This window comes from Lepidochelys kempii, chromosome 24, assembly GCF_965140285.1.
Source record: "Lepidochelys kempii isolate rLepKem1 chromosome 24, rLepKem1.hap1, whole genome shotgun sequence".
NCBI classification, from domain to species: Eukaryota; Metazoa; Chordata; order Testudines; family Cheloniidae; genus Lepidochelys; species Lepidochelys kempii.
This window is the reverse complement of record NC_136403.1, coordinates 12,330,665-12,347,224: the sequence shown is the minus strand read 5'-3', so window position 1 is coordinate 12,347,224 and position 16,560 is coordinate 12,330,665. Positions and strand designations below refer to the sequence as shown.

Sequence of the window (16,560 nt, the reverse complement as noted above, 5' to 3'; positions counted from 1 at the left end):
GAGATAGTTGAACATCACTCCCTGGTGGACGTCTGGTGCAACCACCACCCGGTTCACCTTTGTCCGGGTGGAGGCCCATCAGTCGTGCCACTCCCGGTTGGACCGCATCTGTTTATCATGTTTCCACCTTTCATGAGCCCACTCCTCCAGCATCCGGCTGGCCCCATTCTCAGATCATCATTTAGCCACCGTGACGGCCTCTTTCTGCACAGAGAGGCCAGGACCAGCCTATTGGCATTTCAACACCAGCTTGTTGGAGGATGTGGGCTTCGTGGCCTCCTTCTGGGAGTTCTGGCTGGCGAGGGCAGCGGTGTGCCTTTCCCTCGGCGTGGCGGTGGTGGGACATGAGGAAGGTGTGCGCCCGGCTCTTCTGCCATGACTACACCCGGGGCGCCAGCTGATGGAGCGATGTGGCAATAGAGCAGTTGGAATTGGAGGTCTTAGAGATGGAGAGGCGTCTGGCTGCCAGCCCCGAGGATCCGCCCCTGTGCGAAGTGTGCCGGGAGAAGTGGGAGGAGCTCTGGGCCCTCGAGGACCATTGGGCCTGAGGTGTCTTTGTTCGATCCCGCATCCGCCTCCTTTGGGAGTTGGATCACGGCTTCCTCTTCTTCTACACCCTGGAGAAAAAGCGGGGGGCCAGGAAACATGTCACCTGCCTCCAAGCAGAGGATGGCACGGATCCGGCGGAGATGTGCTGGAGGTCGAGAGCCTTCTACGCAAGCCTTTTCTCCCTGGATTTGACCAATCCTAACGCTTTCAGAGTGCTCTGGGACGAACTCCCGATGGTCAGCGCAGGCAACAGAGACCGGCTAGAGCTGCCTCTCACTCTGGCCGAGTTCTCCTCCGCTGCATGCCCACCAACAAATCTCCGGGCATGGACGGGCTGACCATGGAGTTCTACCACGTGTTCTGGGACGTCCTTGGCCTAGACCTCGTCACCGTCTGGGCCAAGGCCTTGCAGAGCGGGGTCCTCCCTCTTTCGTGCAGGCGAGCCGTGCTCGCCTTATTGCCGAAGAAGGGGGACCTCCGCGATTTACGAAATTGGCATCCCAACTCGCTCCTTAGCATGGACTACAAAGTTGTAGCGAAAGCCATCTCCCTGTGGCTAGGGTCTGTGCTGGCAGACGTGGTCCAACCAGACCTACACCATCCCGGGCCACACCATCTTTGACAACCCGTATCTGGTCCGGGATCTCTTGGAACTCGGGTGTAGGGACGGTCTGTCATTCGCCCTCCTGTCCCTGGATCAGGAAAAGGCATTCTACAGGATGGACCACGGGCATCTCCTGAGCACTTTGCGAACATTTGGCTTCAGACCCCAGTTTGTGGGTTTTCTCCGGGTGCTGTACACCTCCGCAGACTGTCTGGTCAGGCTCAACTTGACCCTGACCGAACTGGTCAGCTTCGGGCGAGGAGTACGGCAGGGGTGCCCCCTCTCGGGCCAGCTGTACGCTCTGGCGATCGAGCCCTTCCTCTGTCTCCTCCGCAGGAGGTTAACAGGGTTGGTGCTGCGGGAGCTGGAGCTGCAGCTGGTCCTGTCGGCGTACACCGACAATATGCTCCTCGTGGTCCAGGACCCAGGCGACTTGGCGTGGATGGAGGCTTGTCAGGCCATCTATTTGGCAGCCTCCTCCACCTGGGTCAACTGGGTCAAGAGCTCTGGCCTCGTGGTCGGGGACAGCTGGCAGGTGAGCTCCCTCCCACCTGCACTTCAGGCCATCTGGTGGAGCGTGGGTCTGCTGCTCTATCTCGGCGTTTACCTTTCTGCCACGCATCCGTCTCCATGAGAGAACTGGCAGGGTTTAGATGGCAGGGTGATAGAGCTTCTCTGGAAATGGAGAGGACTACTCCAGTGCCTCTCCCTTCGAGGGAGAGCGCTGGTGCTCAATCAGCTAGTCCTGTCCATGCTCTGGTACCGGCTCAACCCTCTGGTTCCGGTCCTGGGTTTCCTGGCCAATCTCCGGACATTGATTCTGGAGTTCTTCTGGTCAGGACTGCACTGGGTCTCTGCAGGGGTTCTCCATCTGTCCCTGGAGGAGGGAGGGCAGGGCATGAAGTGTCTCCACACTTAGGTCCATGTCTTCTGCCTCTAGGCACTGCAGAGGCTCCTTTATGTTGCAGGTAGTCTGTCGTGGAGCCTACTGGCGCATGCCTTCCTGCGCCGCTTCCAAGGGCTCTGATATGATCGGCAGCTCCTTTATCTCCATCTGTGAGGTCTTCCATGAGACTTCTCCGGGCTGCCGGTCTTCTACCAGGACCTCCTCCGGACCTGGAAACTGTTCTCAGCGACCAGATCTGTGGCGGCCACTGTGGGGGCAGATCTCCTCGCGGAGCCCCTGCTACACAACCCCCAGCTCTACGGGCAGGTGGTGGAGTCCCCCTCGGTGAGCCTGAGGTTGGTCCTGGCAGAAGTCACCAGAGTCGGAGACTTTCTGGACTATGACCGGGGAGACTGGCTGGATCCCCTAACGCTCGCTCAGTGCATGGGGCTCTCTAGACCTCGTACTCCCCGGCACGTACTTCAGGAGGTGAGGGCCGCTTTGCCGCCCGCTGCTCGGGTTTGCCTCGACCAGGTCCTAAGAGAGGGCGCGCCCCGCCCACCCTCCACCCCAGACCCTCTGGACCTTTTCATCGGGCCCCTGCCCCGTGGACCCGACCGACCTCCCCCCCCGTCCCTTCACCGTGAGCCAGCTGCACAATTTGCAGCCAGTCCGTTTCCAGACCACGTCAAGGAAACATCTATACACGCTTGTGCTCCACATCCTTCATGTCCTCACCCTTGTGTCCTGCCCCGACACAAAGTGGTGGGACCCCCTGCCACCTCTAGAGGGTGAGGAGCCCCGGTGGGCCAGCCTATATTCCACCCTGGTCCCAAGGCCCGCCTGGGATATCAGTTGGCTCATTCATGGGGCTGTGAGCACGGGCATGTACTTGGCGCGGTTCACCCCTATCCCAGATACCTGCCCCTTTTGAGGGAAACACTGGCGCACGTATACCTGGAGTGTGCCAGGCTGCAGCCCCTATTCCGGCTCCTCACAAATATTTTGTTAAGATTTTGGTTGCACTTTTCCCCTCATCTCCATGCACTCCCTATCCGTGGCTCCATTAAGTCGCAGGACCTCCTGGTCAGCCTCCTCCTGGCTCTGGCTAAAGTGGCCATCTATAAAACCAGGGTGAGGAGGTTGGCTGATGGAGTCTCCTGTGACTGTGGGACCTATTTCTGATCCTCGGTCTGTTCACATCTCCAGGCAGAGTTCCTCTGGGTGGCATCCACTGACTCCCTTGATGCCTTCGAGGAGCAGTGGGCGCTGTCCGGAGTTCTCTGCTTGGTGTCCCCGTCTGGTTCCCTTCGTTTGACCCTTTGACCACACTCCTGTCCCTGTTCTTTCATTAGTTGTCCCCGATAATTATTTGGTTTCCAGGTCCTGTGGACCCCACTCTTAGGCTGGGGGGGGGGCGGGATCCTTTAGCACTTCCTGGATCCCAGTAAGGCTACTCTGCTGTACCAAACTGGCCTGGGTCTATCACAATATGTAAACATGCAAAAACAGAGTTATCTACCAATATATCTCTAAAGGTTGAATCTGGGTCAATTAGCCTGAAAGGTGCTTAACCTTTTCTGCCATGTGTCACATCCACCCACTAGGTAACAATGCAAAGCAAGGCACACACAGGACTCATAAAAATAGTACAGAAAATTTCCCACTTTGTCACTCTTCTATACCATCTCTCTAGGAGTGTGCCCTGTCATGTTGCCTTGTATGGGACACAGCTAAGAGCACCAGTTTCAGGTCAGACTGCCAGAAAACAGGGGATACCCCAAAATGGTCAGGTATATAAGATTTCCTCAATCTAGTAACAAATGTGTTTCCAAACTACTATACTAGTTATTTTGAAGCCACAGACCGTTCCCTTCAGGTGCTCTAGCCCAGTGTATCCAGGATTCCATTTCTCCACCACTTCACTGCCCAGCTGAGTTCTTAACACCATGTTCTGACACCTGTGGATTTCTGTCAATCAGCAGTCACACTGATTTCATGTGTGCTGCTCCCTTTGGCTGCCAGTCCTTAAAAGTTAATGTCCTGACCTTGGTCTTTCAATGTATTTCCATTCATAAGTTACAAAGAGACAAGGTGAGTGAGGTAATATCTAGTACTGGACCAACTTCTAGTGGTGAGAGAGACAAGGCTTTGAGCTTACACAGAGCTCTTCTTCACGTCTGTGTAAGCTTGAAAGCTTGTCTTTCTCACCGACAGAGGTTGGCCCAATAAAAATATCACCTCATCTACCTTGTATCTCTAATATCCTGGAACCAACACAGCTACAACAACACTGCAAACATTCATATGGTGACAGGGTTTGATAGTTCATTCATACCAACCCAGACCTGCATACTTGACTCCCAGCTGTGGTCCTGTTTCAGGAAAGAATTTAACTCTTATGTCTACACTATGAAATTAGGTCGAATTTATAGAAGTCGGTTTTGTAGAAAGCGTTTTTATACAGTTGATTGTGTGTGTCCCCACACAAATGCTCCAAGTGCATGTAGTCAGCGGAGTGTGTCCACAGTACCGAGGCAACCTTTGACTTCCGGAGCGTTGCACTGTGGGTAGCTATCCCATAGTTCCTGCAGTCTCCGCTGCCCATTTGAATTCTGGGTAGAAATCCCAGTGCCTGATGGGGCTAAAACATTGTCGCGGGTGGTTCTGGGTACATATCGTCAGGCCCCCTTTCCCTCCCTCCCTCCGTGAAAGCAAGGGCAGACAATCGTTTTGCGCCTTTTTTCTTGAGTTACCTGTGCAGACACCATACCACTGCAAGCATGGAGCCTGCTCAGCTAGCCGTCACTGTATGTTTTCTGGGTGCTGGCAGACATGGTACTGCATTGCTACACAGCAGCAGTTTATTGCCTTTTGGCAGCAAACAGTGCAGTATGACTGGTAGCCATCATCGACGTAGTTCTGGGTGCTCCTTTAACCAGGCGCCTGGGCAAACATGGGAATGACTCAGCCAGGTCATTTCCCTTTTAAGTTTCGCCTCGTGGCGATTGAGTCCTACTGGCAGTGCACTGTCTTTTAACCTCCAGCTAGCAGAAGATGATGGCTAGTCGTCATACTGCACTGTCTTCTGTCGACCACCAAGGAGATAATGATGGCTAGCGGTCGTACTGCACAGTCTGCTGCCAGCAAGATGTATAAAGATAGATGAAGTGGCTCAAAACAAGAAATAGTCCAGACTTGCTTTGTATTCATTTTCTCCTTCCTCCCTCCCTCTGTGAAATCAACGGCCTGCTAAACCCAGTTTTGAGTTCTATCCTTGAGGTTTTGAGTTCTATCCTTGAGGGGGCCGTTCAGTTTCTCGCAAAGCCACCCTCTTTGTTGATTTTAATTCCTTGTAAGCCAACCCTGTAAGCCATGTCGTCAGTCGCCCCTCCCTCCTTCAGGGCAACAGCAGACAATCGTTCCGTGCCTTTTTTCTGTGCAGACGCCATACCACAGCAAGCATGGAGCCCGCTCAGATCACTTTGGCAATTAGGAGCACATTAAACACAAGCGCATTATCCAGCAGTATATGCAGCACCAGAACCTGGCAAAGCGATACTGGGCGAGTAGGCGACGTCAGCGTGGTGACGTGAGTGATGAGGACATGGACACAGACTTCTCTCAAAGCACGGGCCTTGGCAATGTGGGCATCATGGTGCTAATGGGGCAGGTTCATGCAGTGGCATGCCGATTCTGGACTCGGGAAACAAGCACAGACTGGTGGGACCGCATAGTGTTGCAGGTCTGGGACAATTCCCAGTGGTTGCGAAACTTTTGCATGCGTAAGGGCACTTTCATGGAACTTTGTGACTTGCTTTCCCCTGCCCTGAAGCGCATGAATACCAAGATGAGAGCAGCCCTCACAGTTGAGAAGCGAATGGCAATAGTCCTGTGGAAGCTTGCAACGCCAGACAGCTACCGGTCAGTCGGGAATCAATTTGGAGTGGGCAAATCTACTGTGGGGGCTGTTGTGATGTAAGTAGCCAACGCAATCAAAGATCTGCTGATATCAAGGGTAGTGACCCTGGGAAATGTGCAGGTCATAGTGGATGGCTTTGCTGCAATGGGATTCCCTAACTGTGGTGGGGCCATAGACGGAACCCATATCCCTATCTTGGCACCGGAGCACCAAGTCGGCGAGTACATAAACCGCAAGGGGTACTTTTCAATAGTGCTGCAAGCACTGGTGGATCACAAGGGACGTTTCACCAACATCAACATGGGATGGCCGGGAAAGGTACATGACACTTGCATCTTCAAGAACTCTGGTCTGTTTAAAAAGTTGCAAGAAGGGACTTTATTCCCAGACCAGAAAATAAGCGTTGGGGATGTTGAAATGCCTATAGTTATCCTTGGGGACCCAGCCTACCCCTTAATGCCATGGCTCATGAAGCCGTACACAGGCAGCCTGGACAGTAGTCAGGAGCTGTTCAACTACAGGCTGAGCAAGTGCAGAATGGTGGTAGAATGTGCATTTGGACATTTAAAGGCGCGCTGGCGCAGTTTACTGACTCGCTTAGACCTCAGCGAAACCAATATTCCCACTGTTATTACTGCTTGCTGTGGGCTCCACAGCATCTGTGAGAGTAAGGGGGAGACGTTTATGGCGGGGTGGCAGGTTGAGGCAAATCGCCTGGCTGCTGGTTTCGCACAGCCAGACACCAGGGCAGTTAGAAGCGCACAGGAGGGCGCGGTGCGCATCAGAGAAGCTTTGAAAACCAGTTTCATGACTGGCCAGGCTATGGTGTGAAAGTTCTGTTTGTTTCTCCTTGATGAAACCCCCCGCCCCTTATCATAGAATCATAGAATATCAGGGTTGGAAGGGACCTCAGGAGGTCATCTAGTCCAACCCCCTGCTCAAAGCAGGACCAATCCCCAATTAAATCATCCCAGCCAGGGCTTTGTCAAGCCTGACCTTAAAAACTTCTAAGGAAGGAGATTCTACCACCTCCCTTGGCTCACTCTACTTCCCTGTAAGCTAACCACCCTCCCCTCCTCCCTTCAATCACCGCTTGCAGAGGCAATAAAGTCATTGTTGCTTCACATTCATGCATTCATCACACAAATAGGGGGATAACTACCAAGGTAGCCCAGGAGGGGTGGTGGAGGAGAGAAGCACCAGAAGGGGTGGTGGAGGAGGGAAGGAGAAGGCCACACAGCACTTTTAAAAGTTTAAAACTTATTGAATGCCAGCCTTCTGTTGCTTGGGCAATCCTCTGGGGTGGAGTGGCCAGGTGGCTGGAGGCCCCCCCACCGCGTTCTTGGGCGTCTGGGTGTGGAGGCTATGGAACTTGGAGAGGAGGGCAGTTGGTTACACAGGGGCTGTAGCAGCGGTCTGTGCTCCTGCTGCCTTTCCTGCAGCTCAACCATATGCTGAAGCATATTAGTTTGATCCTCCAGCAGCGTCAGCATTGAATCCTGCCTCCTCTCATCACGCTGCCGCCACCTTTCAGCTTCAGCCCTCTCTTCAGCCTGCCACTTACTCTCTTCAGCCTGCCACCTCTCCTCCCGGTCATTTTGAGCTTTCCTGCACTCTGACATTGTCTGCCTGCACGCATTCGTCTGTGCTCTGTCAGTGTGGGAGGACAGCATGAGCTCAGAGAACATTTCATCGCAAGTACGTTTTTTTCGCCTTCTAATCTTCACTAGCCTCTGGGAAGGAGAAGATCCTGTGATCATTGAAACACATGCAGCTGGTGGAGAAAAAAAAGAGACAGTGGTATTTAAAAAGACACATTTTCTAGACCAATGGCTACACTCTTTCACGGTAAACCTTGCTGTTAACATTACATACACAGCACATGTGCTTTCGTTCCAAGGTCGCATTTTGCCTCCCCCCACCACGTGGCTAGCCCCTCCCCACTCCCCGTGGCTAACAGCGGGGAACATTTCTGTTCAGCCATAGCCAAACAGCCCAGCAGGAATGGGCACCTCTGAATGTCCCCTTAAGAAAAGCACCCTATTTCAACCAGGTGACCATGAATGATATCACTCTCTTGAGGATAACACAGAGAGATAAAGAACTGATGTTGTTTGAATGCCAGCAAACATACACTGCAATGCTTTGTTCTACAATGATTCCCGAGTACGTGCTACTGGCCTGGTGTGGTAAAGTGTCCTACCATGGTGGACGGAATAAGGCTGCCCTTCCCAGAAACCTTTTGCAAAGGCTTTCGGAGTACATCCAGGAGAGCCACAAATGCCAGGGCAAATTAATCATTACACATGCTTGCTTTTAAACAATATATAGTATTTTAAAAGGTACACTCACCAGAGGTCCCTTCTCTACCTGGCGGGTCCGGGAGGCAGCCTTGGGTGGGTTTGGGGGGTACTGGCTCCAGGTCCAGGGTGAGAAACAGTTCCTGGCTGTCAGGAAAACCGGTTTCTTCGCTTGCTTGCTGTGAGCTATCTACAACTTCATCATCATCATCTTTCTCGTCCCCAAAACCTGCTTCTGAGTTGCCTCCATCTCCACTGAAGGAGTCAAACAACACGGCTGGGGTAGTCGTGGCTGAACCCCCTAAAATGGCATGGAGCTCATCATAGAAGCGGCATGTTTGGGACTCTGACCCGGAGCGGCCGTTTGCTTCTCTGGTTTTCTGGTAGATTTGCCTCAGCTCCTTAAGTTTCATGCGGCATTGCTTCGGGTCCCTATTTTGGCCTCTGTCCTTCATGCCCTGGGAGATTTTGACAAATGTTTTGGCATTTCGAAAACTGGAACGGAGTTCTGATAGCACAGATTCCTCTCCTTATACAGCTATCAGATCCTGTACCTCCCATTTGGTCCATGCTGGAGCTCTTTTGCGATTCTGGGTCTCCATCATGGTCACCTCTGCTGATGAGCTCTGGCCAGCGTGGCAAGCTGCAGGTGACCATGAAAACAGGAAACTGAAATTCAAAAGTTTGCGGGCCTTTTCCTGTCTACCTGGCCAGTGCATCTGAGTTGAGAGTGCTGTCCAGAGCGGTCACAATAGAGCACTCTGGGATAGCTTCCGGAGGCCAATACCGTCTAATTGCATCCACAGTACCCCAAATTCGACCCAGCAAGGCCGATTTAAGCGCTAATCCACTTGTCAGGGGTGGAGTAAGGAAATCGATTTTAAGAGCCTTTTAAGTAAAAAAAAAGGGCTTCATCGTGTGGACGGGTGCAGGTTTACATCGATTTAATGCTGCTAAATTCGACCTAAACTCCTAGTGTAGACCAGGCCTCAGACTCAGTGGTAACAATGCAAAGTGAGTGGGTAAACTGAGGCAAATATTTTTCCTGGACTCCTTTCCCCCACATATTAACCTCCCAGGGGATCCTGCTGATCAGTTCCCTAAGGGAGTCAAAGTCTGCTTTTCTGAACTCAAGGGTCCATATTTTGCTACTCTCCTTTCTTCCTCTTGTGAGGATCCTGAAAACCATTTCATGGTCACTGCTGCCCTGGTTGCCACCCACTTCTACTTCCCCTACCAATTCTTCCCTGTTTGTGAGAATCATAGAATCATAGAGCAGCAGGTCAAGAGGAGAACGGCCCCAGGTTGATTCCTCCAGTAGTTGCGGCCCTGAAGAGCTTACAATTTAAACAGATAAGACAGACACAGGGTTGGGGATAGTCACTGCATCTATAGCGATTGACTGCTGGAAAACACTGTATGGGTTATCACACATTACTGTTGTTTAATGGTGAATGTGCTGGAGTTCAGCTTAAGCAGAAGAACCATAAAGGCCATTAGTCCCCACAACAGAATGAGACAGGCTCCTTAAGCTGGGGCTCAGCTAAATCTGCTTTATGGAGAGATCTGTTTATTAATTATGGATTGTGAGGAGTTTGTGTTCTTCCTAAATAGGACTCCTGATGTTAGGTTTTAACTAGGGCTGTCAATTAATCGCAGTTAACTCAAACAATTAACTCAAAAAAATGAGTCGTGATTTAAAAAATTAATCGCTATTAGTCGCACTATTAAACAATAGAATATCAATTGAAATGTATTAAATATTTTGGATGTTTTTCTACATTTTCAAATATACTGATTTCTATTACAACACGGAATACAAAGTGTACAGTGGTCACTTTATATTATTTTTTATTACAAATATTTGCACTGTAAAAATGATAAAAGAAATATATTTTTCAGTTCACCTCATACAAGTACTGTAGTGCAATCTCTTTATTGTGAAAGCGTAACTTACAAATGTAGAATTATGTACAAAAATACATAACTGCACACAAAAACAAAACAATGTAAAACTTTAGAGCCTACAAGTCCACTCACTCCTACTGTTTGTTCAACCAATCACTAAGTCAAACAAGTTTGTTTACATTTACGGGAGATACTGTTGCCTGCTTCTTACTTACACTGTCACCTAAAAGTGAGAACAAGTATTTGCATGGCACTTTTGTAGCCGGCGTTGCAAGGTATTTACGTGCCAGATCTGCTAAACATTCATATGAGGTGGATGAGGCTTTCTTCCGGTAACTCACAGAAGCTACTAGATCGCACGCCCTGGTTCTCATGGGCGACTTTAATCATCCTGATATCTGCTGGGAGAGCACTACAGCATGCACAGACAATCCAGGAAGTTTTTGGAAAATGTAGGGGACAATTTCCTGGTGCAAGTGCTGGAGGAGCCAACTATGGGGAGAGCTTTTCTTGACCTGCTGCTCACAAACCGGGAAGAATTAGTAGGGGAAGCAAAAGTGGATGGGAATCTGGGAGGCAGTGACCATGAGTTGGTTGAGTTCAGGATCCTGACACAGGGAAGAAAGGTAAGCAGCAGAATACGGACCCTGGACTTCAGGAAAGCAGACTTCGACTCCCTCAGGGAACTGATGGGTAGGATCCCCTGGGGGAATAACATGAGGGGGAAAGGAGTCCAGGAGACCAGGCTGTATTTCAAAGAATCCCTATTGAGGTTACAGGGATAAACCATCCCAATGTGTTGAAAGAATGGTAAATATGGCAGGCGACCAGCTTGGCTTAACAGTGAAATCCTTGCAGATCTTAAACACAAAAAAGAAGCTTACAAGAAGTGGAAGATTGGACAAATGACCAGGGAAGAGTATAAAAATGTTGCTCGGGCATGTAGGAATGATATCAGGAGGGCCAAATCGCACTTGGAGCTGCAGCTAGCAAGAGATGTTAAGAGTAACAAGAAGGGTTTCTTCAGGTATTTTGGCAACAAGAAGAAAGCCAAGGAAAGTGTGGGCCCCTTACTGAATGAGGGAGGCAACCTAGTGACAGAGGATGTGGAAAAAGCTAATGTACTCAATGCTTTTTTTGCCTCTGTCTTCACAAACAAGGTCAGCTCCCAGACTGCTGCGCTGGGCAACACAGCATGGGGAGTAGGTGGCCAGCCCTCTGTGGAGAAAGATGTGGTTCGGGACTATTTAGAAAAGCTGGACGTGCACAAGTCCATGGGGCCAGATGTGTTGCATCCGAGAGTGCTAAAGGAGTTGGCGGCTGTGATTGCAGAGCCATTGGCCATTATCTTTGAAAACTCATGGCGATTGGGGGAGGTCCCGGACGACTGGAAAAAGGCTAATGTAGTGCCCATCTTTAAAAAAGGGAAGAAGGAGGATCCTGGGAACTACAGGCCAGTCAGCCTCACCTCAGTCCCCGGAAAAATCATGGAGCAGGTCCTCAAGGAATCAATCCTGAAGCACTTACACGAGAGGAAAGTGATCAGGAACAGTCAGCATGGATTCACCAAGGGAAGGTCATGCCTGACTAATCTAATCGCCTTCTATGATGAGATTACTGGTTCTGTGGATGAAGGAAAAGCAGTGGATGTATTGTTTCTTGACTTTAGCAAAGCTTTTGACACGGTCTCCCACAGCATTCTTGTCAGCAAGTTAAAGAAGTATGGGCTGGATGAATGCACTATAAGGTGGGTAGAAAGTTGGCTAGATTGTTGGGCTCAACGGGTAGTGATCAATGGCTCCATGTCTAGATGGCAGCCGGTATCAAGTGGAGTGCCCCAAGGGTCGGTCCTGGGGCCTGTTTTGTTCAATATCTTCATAAATGATCTGGAGGATGGTGTGGATTGCACTCTCAGCAAATTTGCGGATGATACTAAACTAGGAGGAGTGGTTGATATGGTGGCAGGTAGGGATAGGATACAGAGGGACCTAGACAAATTGGAGGATTGGGCCAAAAGAAATCTGATGAGGTTCAACAAGGATAAGTGCAGGGTCCTGCACTTAGGACGGAAGAATCCAATGCACCGCTACAGACTAGGGACCGAATGGCTAGGCAGCAGTTCTGCGGAAAAGGACCTAGGGGTGACAGTGGACGAGAAGCTGGATATGAGTCAACAGTGTGCCCTTGTTGCCAAGAAGGCCAATGGCATTTTGGGATGTATAAGTAGGGGCATAGCCAGCAGATCGAGGGATGTGATCGTTCCCCTCTATTCGACATTGGTGAGGCCTCATCTGGAGTACTATGATGTCATTGCTACATGTTACTTTGATGGCAACAAAAATTATTACGGGTCTGGAACACATGACTTATGAGGAGAGGCTGAGGGAACTGGGATTGTTTAGTCTGCAGAAGAGAAGAATGAGGGGAGATTTGATAGCTGCTTTCAACTACCTGAGAGGTGGTTCCAAAGAGGATGGTTCTAGACTATTCTCAGTGGTAGAAGAGGACAGGACAAGGAGTAATGGTCTCAAGTTGCAGTGGGGGAGGTTCAGGTTGGATATTAGGAAAAACTTTTTCACTAGGAGGGTGGTGAAACACTGGAATGCGTTACCTAGGGAGGTGGTAGAATCTCCTTCCTTAGAAGTTTTTAAGGTCAGGCTTGACAAAGCCCTGGCTGGGATGATTTAATTGGGGATTGGTCCTGCTTTGAGCAGGGGGTTGGACTAGATGACCTCCTGAGGTCCCTTCCAACCCTGATATTCTATGATTCTATGATTCTATGAAATCAGGATGGTAGATACCTTACAGGGTAATTAGATTCAAAACATAGAGAATCCCTCTAGGCAAAACCTTAAGTTACAAAAAAGACACACAGACAGAAATAGTCATTCTATTCAGCACAGTTCTTTTCTCAGCCATTTAAAGAAATCATAATCTAAAACATACCTAGCTGGATTACTTACTAAAAGTTCTAAGACTCCATTCCTGTTCTGTCCCCGGCAAAAGCATCACACAGACAGACACAGACCCTTTGTTTTTCTCCCTCCTCCCAGCTTTTGAAAGTATCTTGTCTCCTCATTGGTCATTTTGGTCAGGTGCCAGAGAGGTTACCTTTAGCTTTTTAACCCTTTACAGGTGAGAGGATTTTTTCTCTGGCCAGGAAGGATTTTAAAGCCGTTTACCCTTCCCTTTATATTTATGACAGAGGGGGACACCCCTGACAACATGGAGATGGAGTTAGGGGAACCGGGCCTCGGTCCACCAAAGGATCAGACTGCCAGGGACAATGGCACACCAATCCCTCCCAACGGGGCAGATATCTGGCTAGACATGGCAACAGACTTTTGCCAGGATCAAAGGGATGACCCCACACTGAAGCATGCCTATGAGCAGCTGTCCTGCATGGATGGGGTCATGGTAGATGCACAGAGTGCCAATCAGTGGCCTTGGTTTGAGCTCACTCGGGATCGGCTGTACCGAATCGAGCTGGACCCCAGGACCTGCAAGCCCCGGTCCCAGCTGCTGATCCCTCGATGCCATAGATGAGCCATGTTAAGGCTGGTGCTCGATGTCCTGGTGACCAGCCACCTCGGACTGGAGAAGACGCTGGCCCGGATTCTGTCCCATTTCTTTTGGCCAGGTGTAGACTGTGACACTAAGGACCACTGCACCTCCTGCCCGGAATGCGAGCGAGGTCCCTCTCCTGCTGGTGGGAACCCCTTTTGTAAGGGTAGCTGTGGACTTGGGGCCTCTGGTTAAGAGCGCTGCCGGATTCCGGTATATCCTGGTAGTCCTGCACTATGCCACCCAGGTTCCTGAGGCCATCCTGCTGAGAAGTGCCACAGCCCGTACTGTAGCAGCAGAGCTTATCAAAATCTTTGCCTGAGAGGGCCTGCCCCAGGAATTACTCTCCAATCAGGGGATGAACTTTACCTCCTGGCTCCTCTGGGAGGTGTGTGCTCTTCTGGGGATCAAAAAGTTCCAGACTTCCGTCTACCACCTGCAAACAGATGGGTTGGTGGAACAGTTTAACCGGGCACTAAAGAATAGGCTTTGGAAATTTCCCCTTGAGGAGCTCCGCCATTGGGATCAGCTCACCCCTCACCTGCTGCTCGCTATTCGGGAGCTGCCACAGGCATCCACCAAATTTTCGCCTTTCGAGCTCCTATACAGCCTCCAGCCTCAAGGCCTGATGGATCTCATGTGGGAGACATGGGAACAGACCCTGTCCTGCGCTGAAGGGTTGCTTCAGTATGTGTTTAAGCTCCAAGAGCGCCTTGCCCAGGCTGGGATCCTTGCCTAGGAGAACCTCCAAGTCGCCCAAAAGGCCCAAGCACAAGGGCCATTTGCGAGAGCGGATCTTCGAGCCGGGGGACCGAGTCCTTGTCTTGCTCCCTTCAGCCAAGTCGAAGCTGATGGCTTGCTGGCAGGGGACATATGAGGTCACCTGCTGGAGAGGCCCTGTCAATTACGAGGCCCTTGTCAGCCAGACCAGAAAAAAAAGTCCCAGATTTATCATGTGAACCTGATAAAGCTCTGGTGTGAGCGGGACGAATTATCCATATTTCCCGACCCCCCCACCCCCAAACCAGAACTGGGACCGCAAACGCTCGTTGGAACTGAGCCCAAGAACCCCTTGCTGTGGGACACCCTCTCGGATGAGCAGTTGAAGCAAAGCAGTCATCTCATTGAGGCCTTCCCTCGAATGTTCACCCTGTGCCCGGACAGACCATCAAGATTTACCACTCCATCACCACCCGTCTTGGAGAGGTTGTATGAGGAACCACCCAACGACTCCCCCACCATATGCGAGAGGCCGTGGAACAGGTGGTCCAGTCCATGTTAGAACTCAGGGTAAATGAGAAATCCTCTAGTGAATTGAGGAGCCCGATTGTCCTCATCCCCCAGCCAGATGGGACCCGTCACTTTTGCATTGACTTCAGGAGAGTCAATGCGATATCCCGCTTCGATGCCTACCTGATACCCTGGGTGGATGAATTACTCGACCGAATGGTGAAGGCCCAGTATATCACCACCCTGAATTTAATCAAGTGATATTGGCAGATCCCGCTGACACCGGAATCAAAGGAGAAAACTGCCTTCGCCACCCACAGCGGGCTCTATCATTTTACCAGAATGCCCTTCGGTATTCCAGAAGTTGATGGATTGTCTCCTCCTGCCTCACCTTGAGTACGCAGCCGCTTACCTGGATGACACAGTAATCTGCAGTAGTCACTGGGAGGACCACCTAAACCAGGTGGAAGCTGTCTTGATAACTCTCCGGGAGGCTGGTCACACTGCAAACCTAAAAAGGTGCCAAATTGGGTGGCAGGAAACAACGTATCTAGGCTACACCCTGGGATGAGGCAAGCTGCATTCCCTTGTTGGGAAAGTTGAGGCCATCCCTGACCAACCAGCTCCGACTACTAGGAAGCAGGTCCGGAAATTTCTAGGACTTGTGGGCTATTACCGATACTTCATCCCGGACTTTGCTACTATCGCCTCACCGCTGACTTGGCTGCTCACGAAGGACCAGCCCCTGAGGGTACGATGGACTCCAGACTGTGAGGCAGATCCAGAGATCAGGAGCTGAGCTTAAGGGTGTGTGTGTGTAGAGAGGAGCCATGGCCCCACTCAGAGGAGGACGTGGAGGGAGCACCGCAAGCTGCCTGGTGGGCAGAGCCAGGAGGGCCACACTCCGCACACCGGAAGCAGAGGGGCAGGATAGGAAGGGGAAGTATAAAAGACCTTCCCAGCAGCTCAGTTATGGGGGAGCTGCTGGAGGAGACAGATGCTTCTTCCCCGCTGCTGGAGTGGAGCACCAAGGAGAACCATTGTTGCCCTGGGGAGACTGAGCTTCCAGAGAGCCCTGATGCTCTTGATGCGGAGGAACTGCTATCGCTACCCTTGGCAGTGTACCCAGAGGAGACTCAGGCTGACCCCTGGACACAGGAACGCCTGAGGGGGAGAGAAGAAAGCAACCCAGGGGAACCAGGCAGTAGTTTGGTAGGGAGCGAGCCTGAAACTAGGTCAGTGTGTTGCGGGTGGATCCCTGCTGACCCAGTGGCAGACTGCTCTGCCACTGATAGGGCCCTCGGTTGGGACACAGTGGAGTTGGGCAGGCCCACGGGTGGCAGTACTCCCCCTCTGTAGGCCAGGAGGCCTGTGTTCCTTTGCTCAATCCCTTGCCTAAGCCTCATAGACTGTGTGTGGTGCTCATCCGCTTACCTGAGCCCCAGAGGCTGCGTGTGGCGCTCACCCCCTTACCTGAGCCCCACAGACTGCGTGTGATGCTCAACCCCTTGCCTGAGCCCCACAGACTGCGTGTGATGCTCATCCGCTTACCTGAGCCCCACAGACTGCGTGTGATGCTCAACCCCTTGCCTGAGCT

General features: G+C 51.3%; 1 long non-coding RNA gene across 1 annotated transcript in view; it reads right to left on the bottom strand.

Annotated features, from left to right (window-relative positions):
- Positions 1 to 5,915: 5,915 nt before the first annotated feature.
- Positions 5,916 to 16,560, bottom strand: part of LOC140902693 (uncharacterized) — a 12,782-nt gene continuing 2,137 nt past the window's right edge. Inside the window, exons 3-4 of the long non-coding RNA XR_012156106.2 lie at positions 15,376 to 15,474; positions 5,916 to 7,735 (exon numbers count right to left, since the gene is read on the bottom strand). This is a non-coding gene — a long non-coding RNA (uncharacterized LOC140902693). The remainder of the gene's footprint in view (positions 7,736 to 15,375; positions 15,475 to 16,560) is intronic.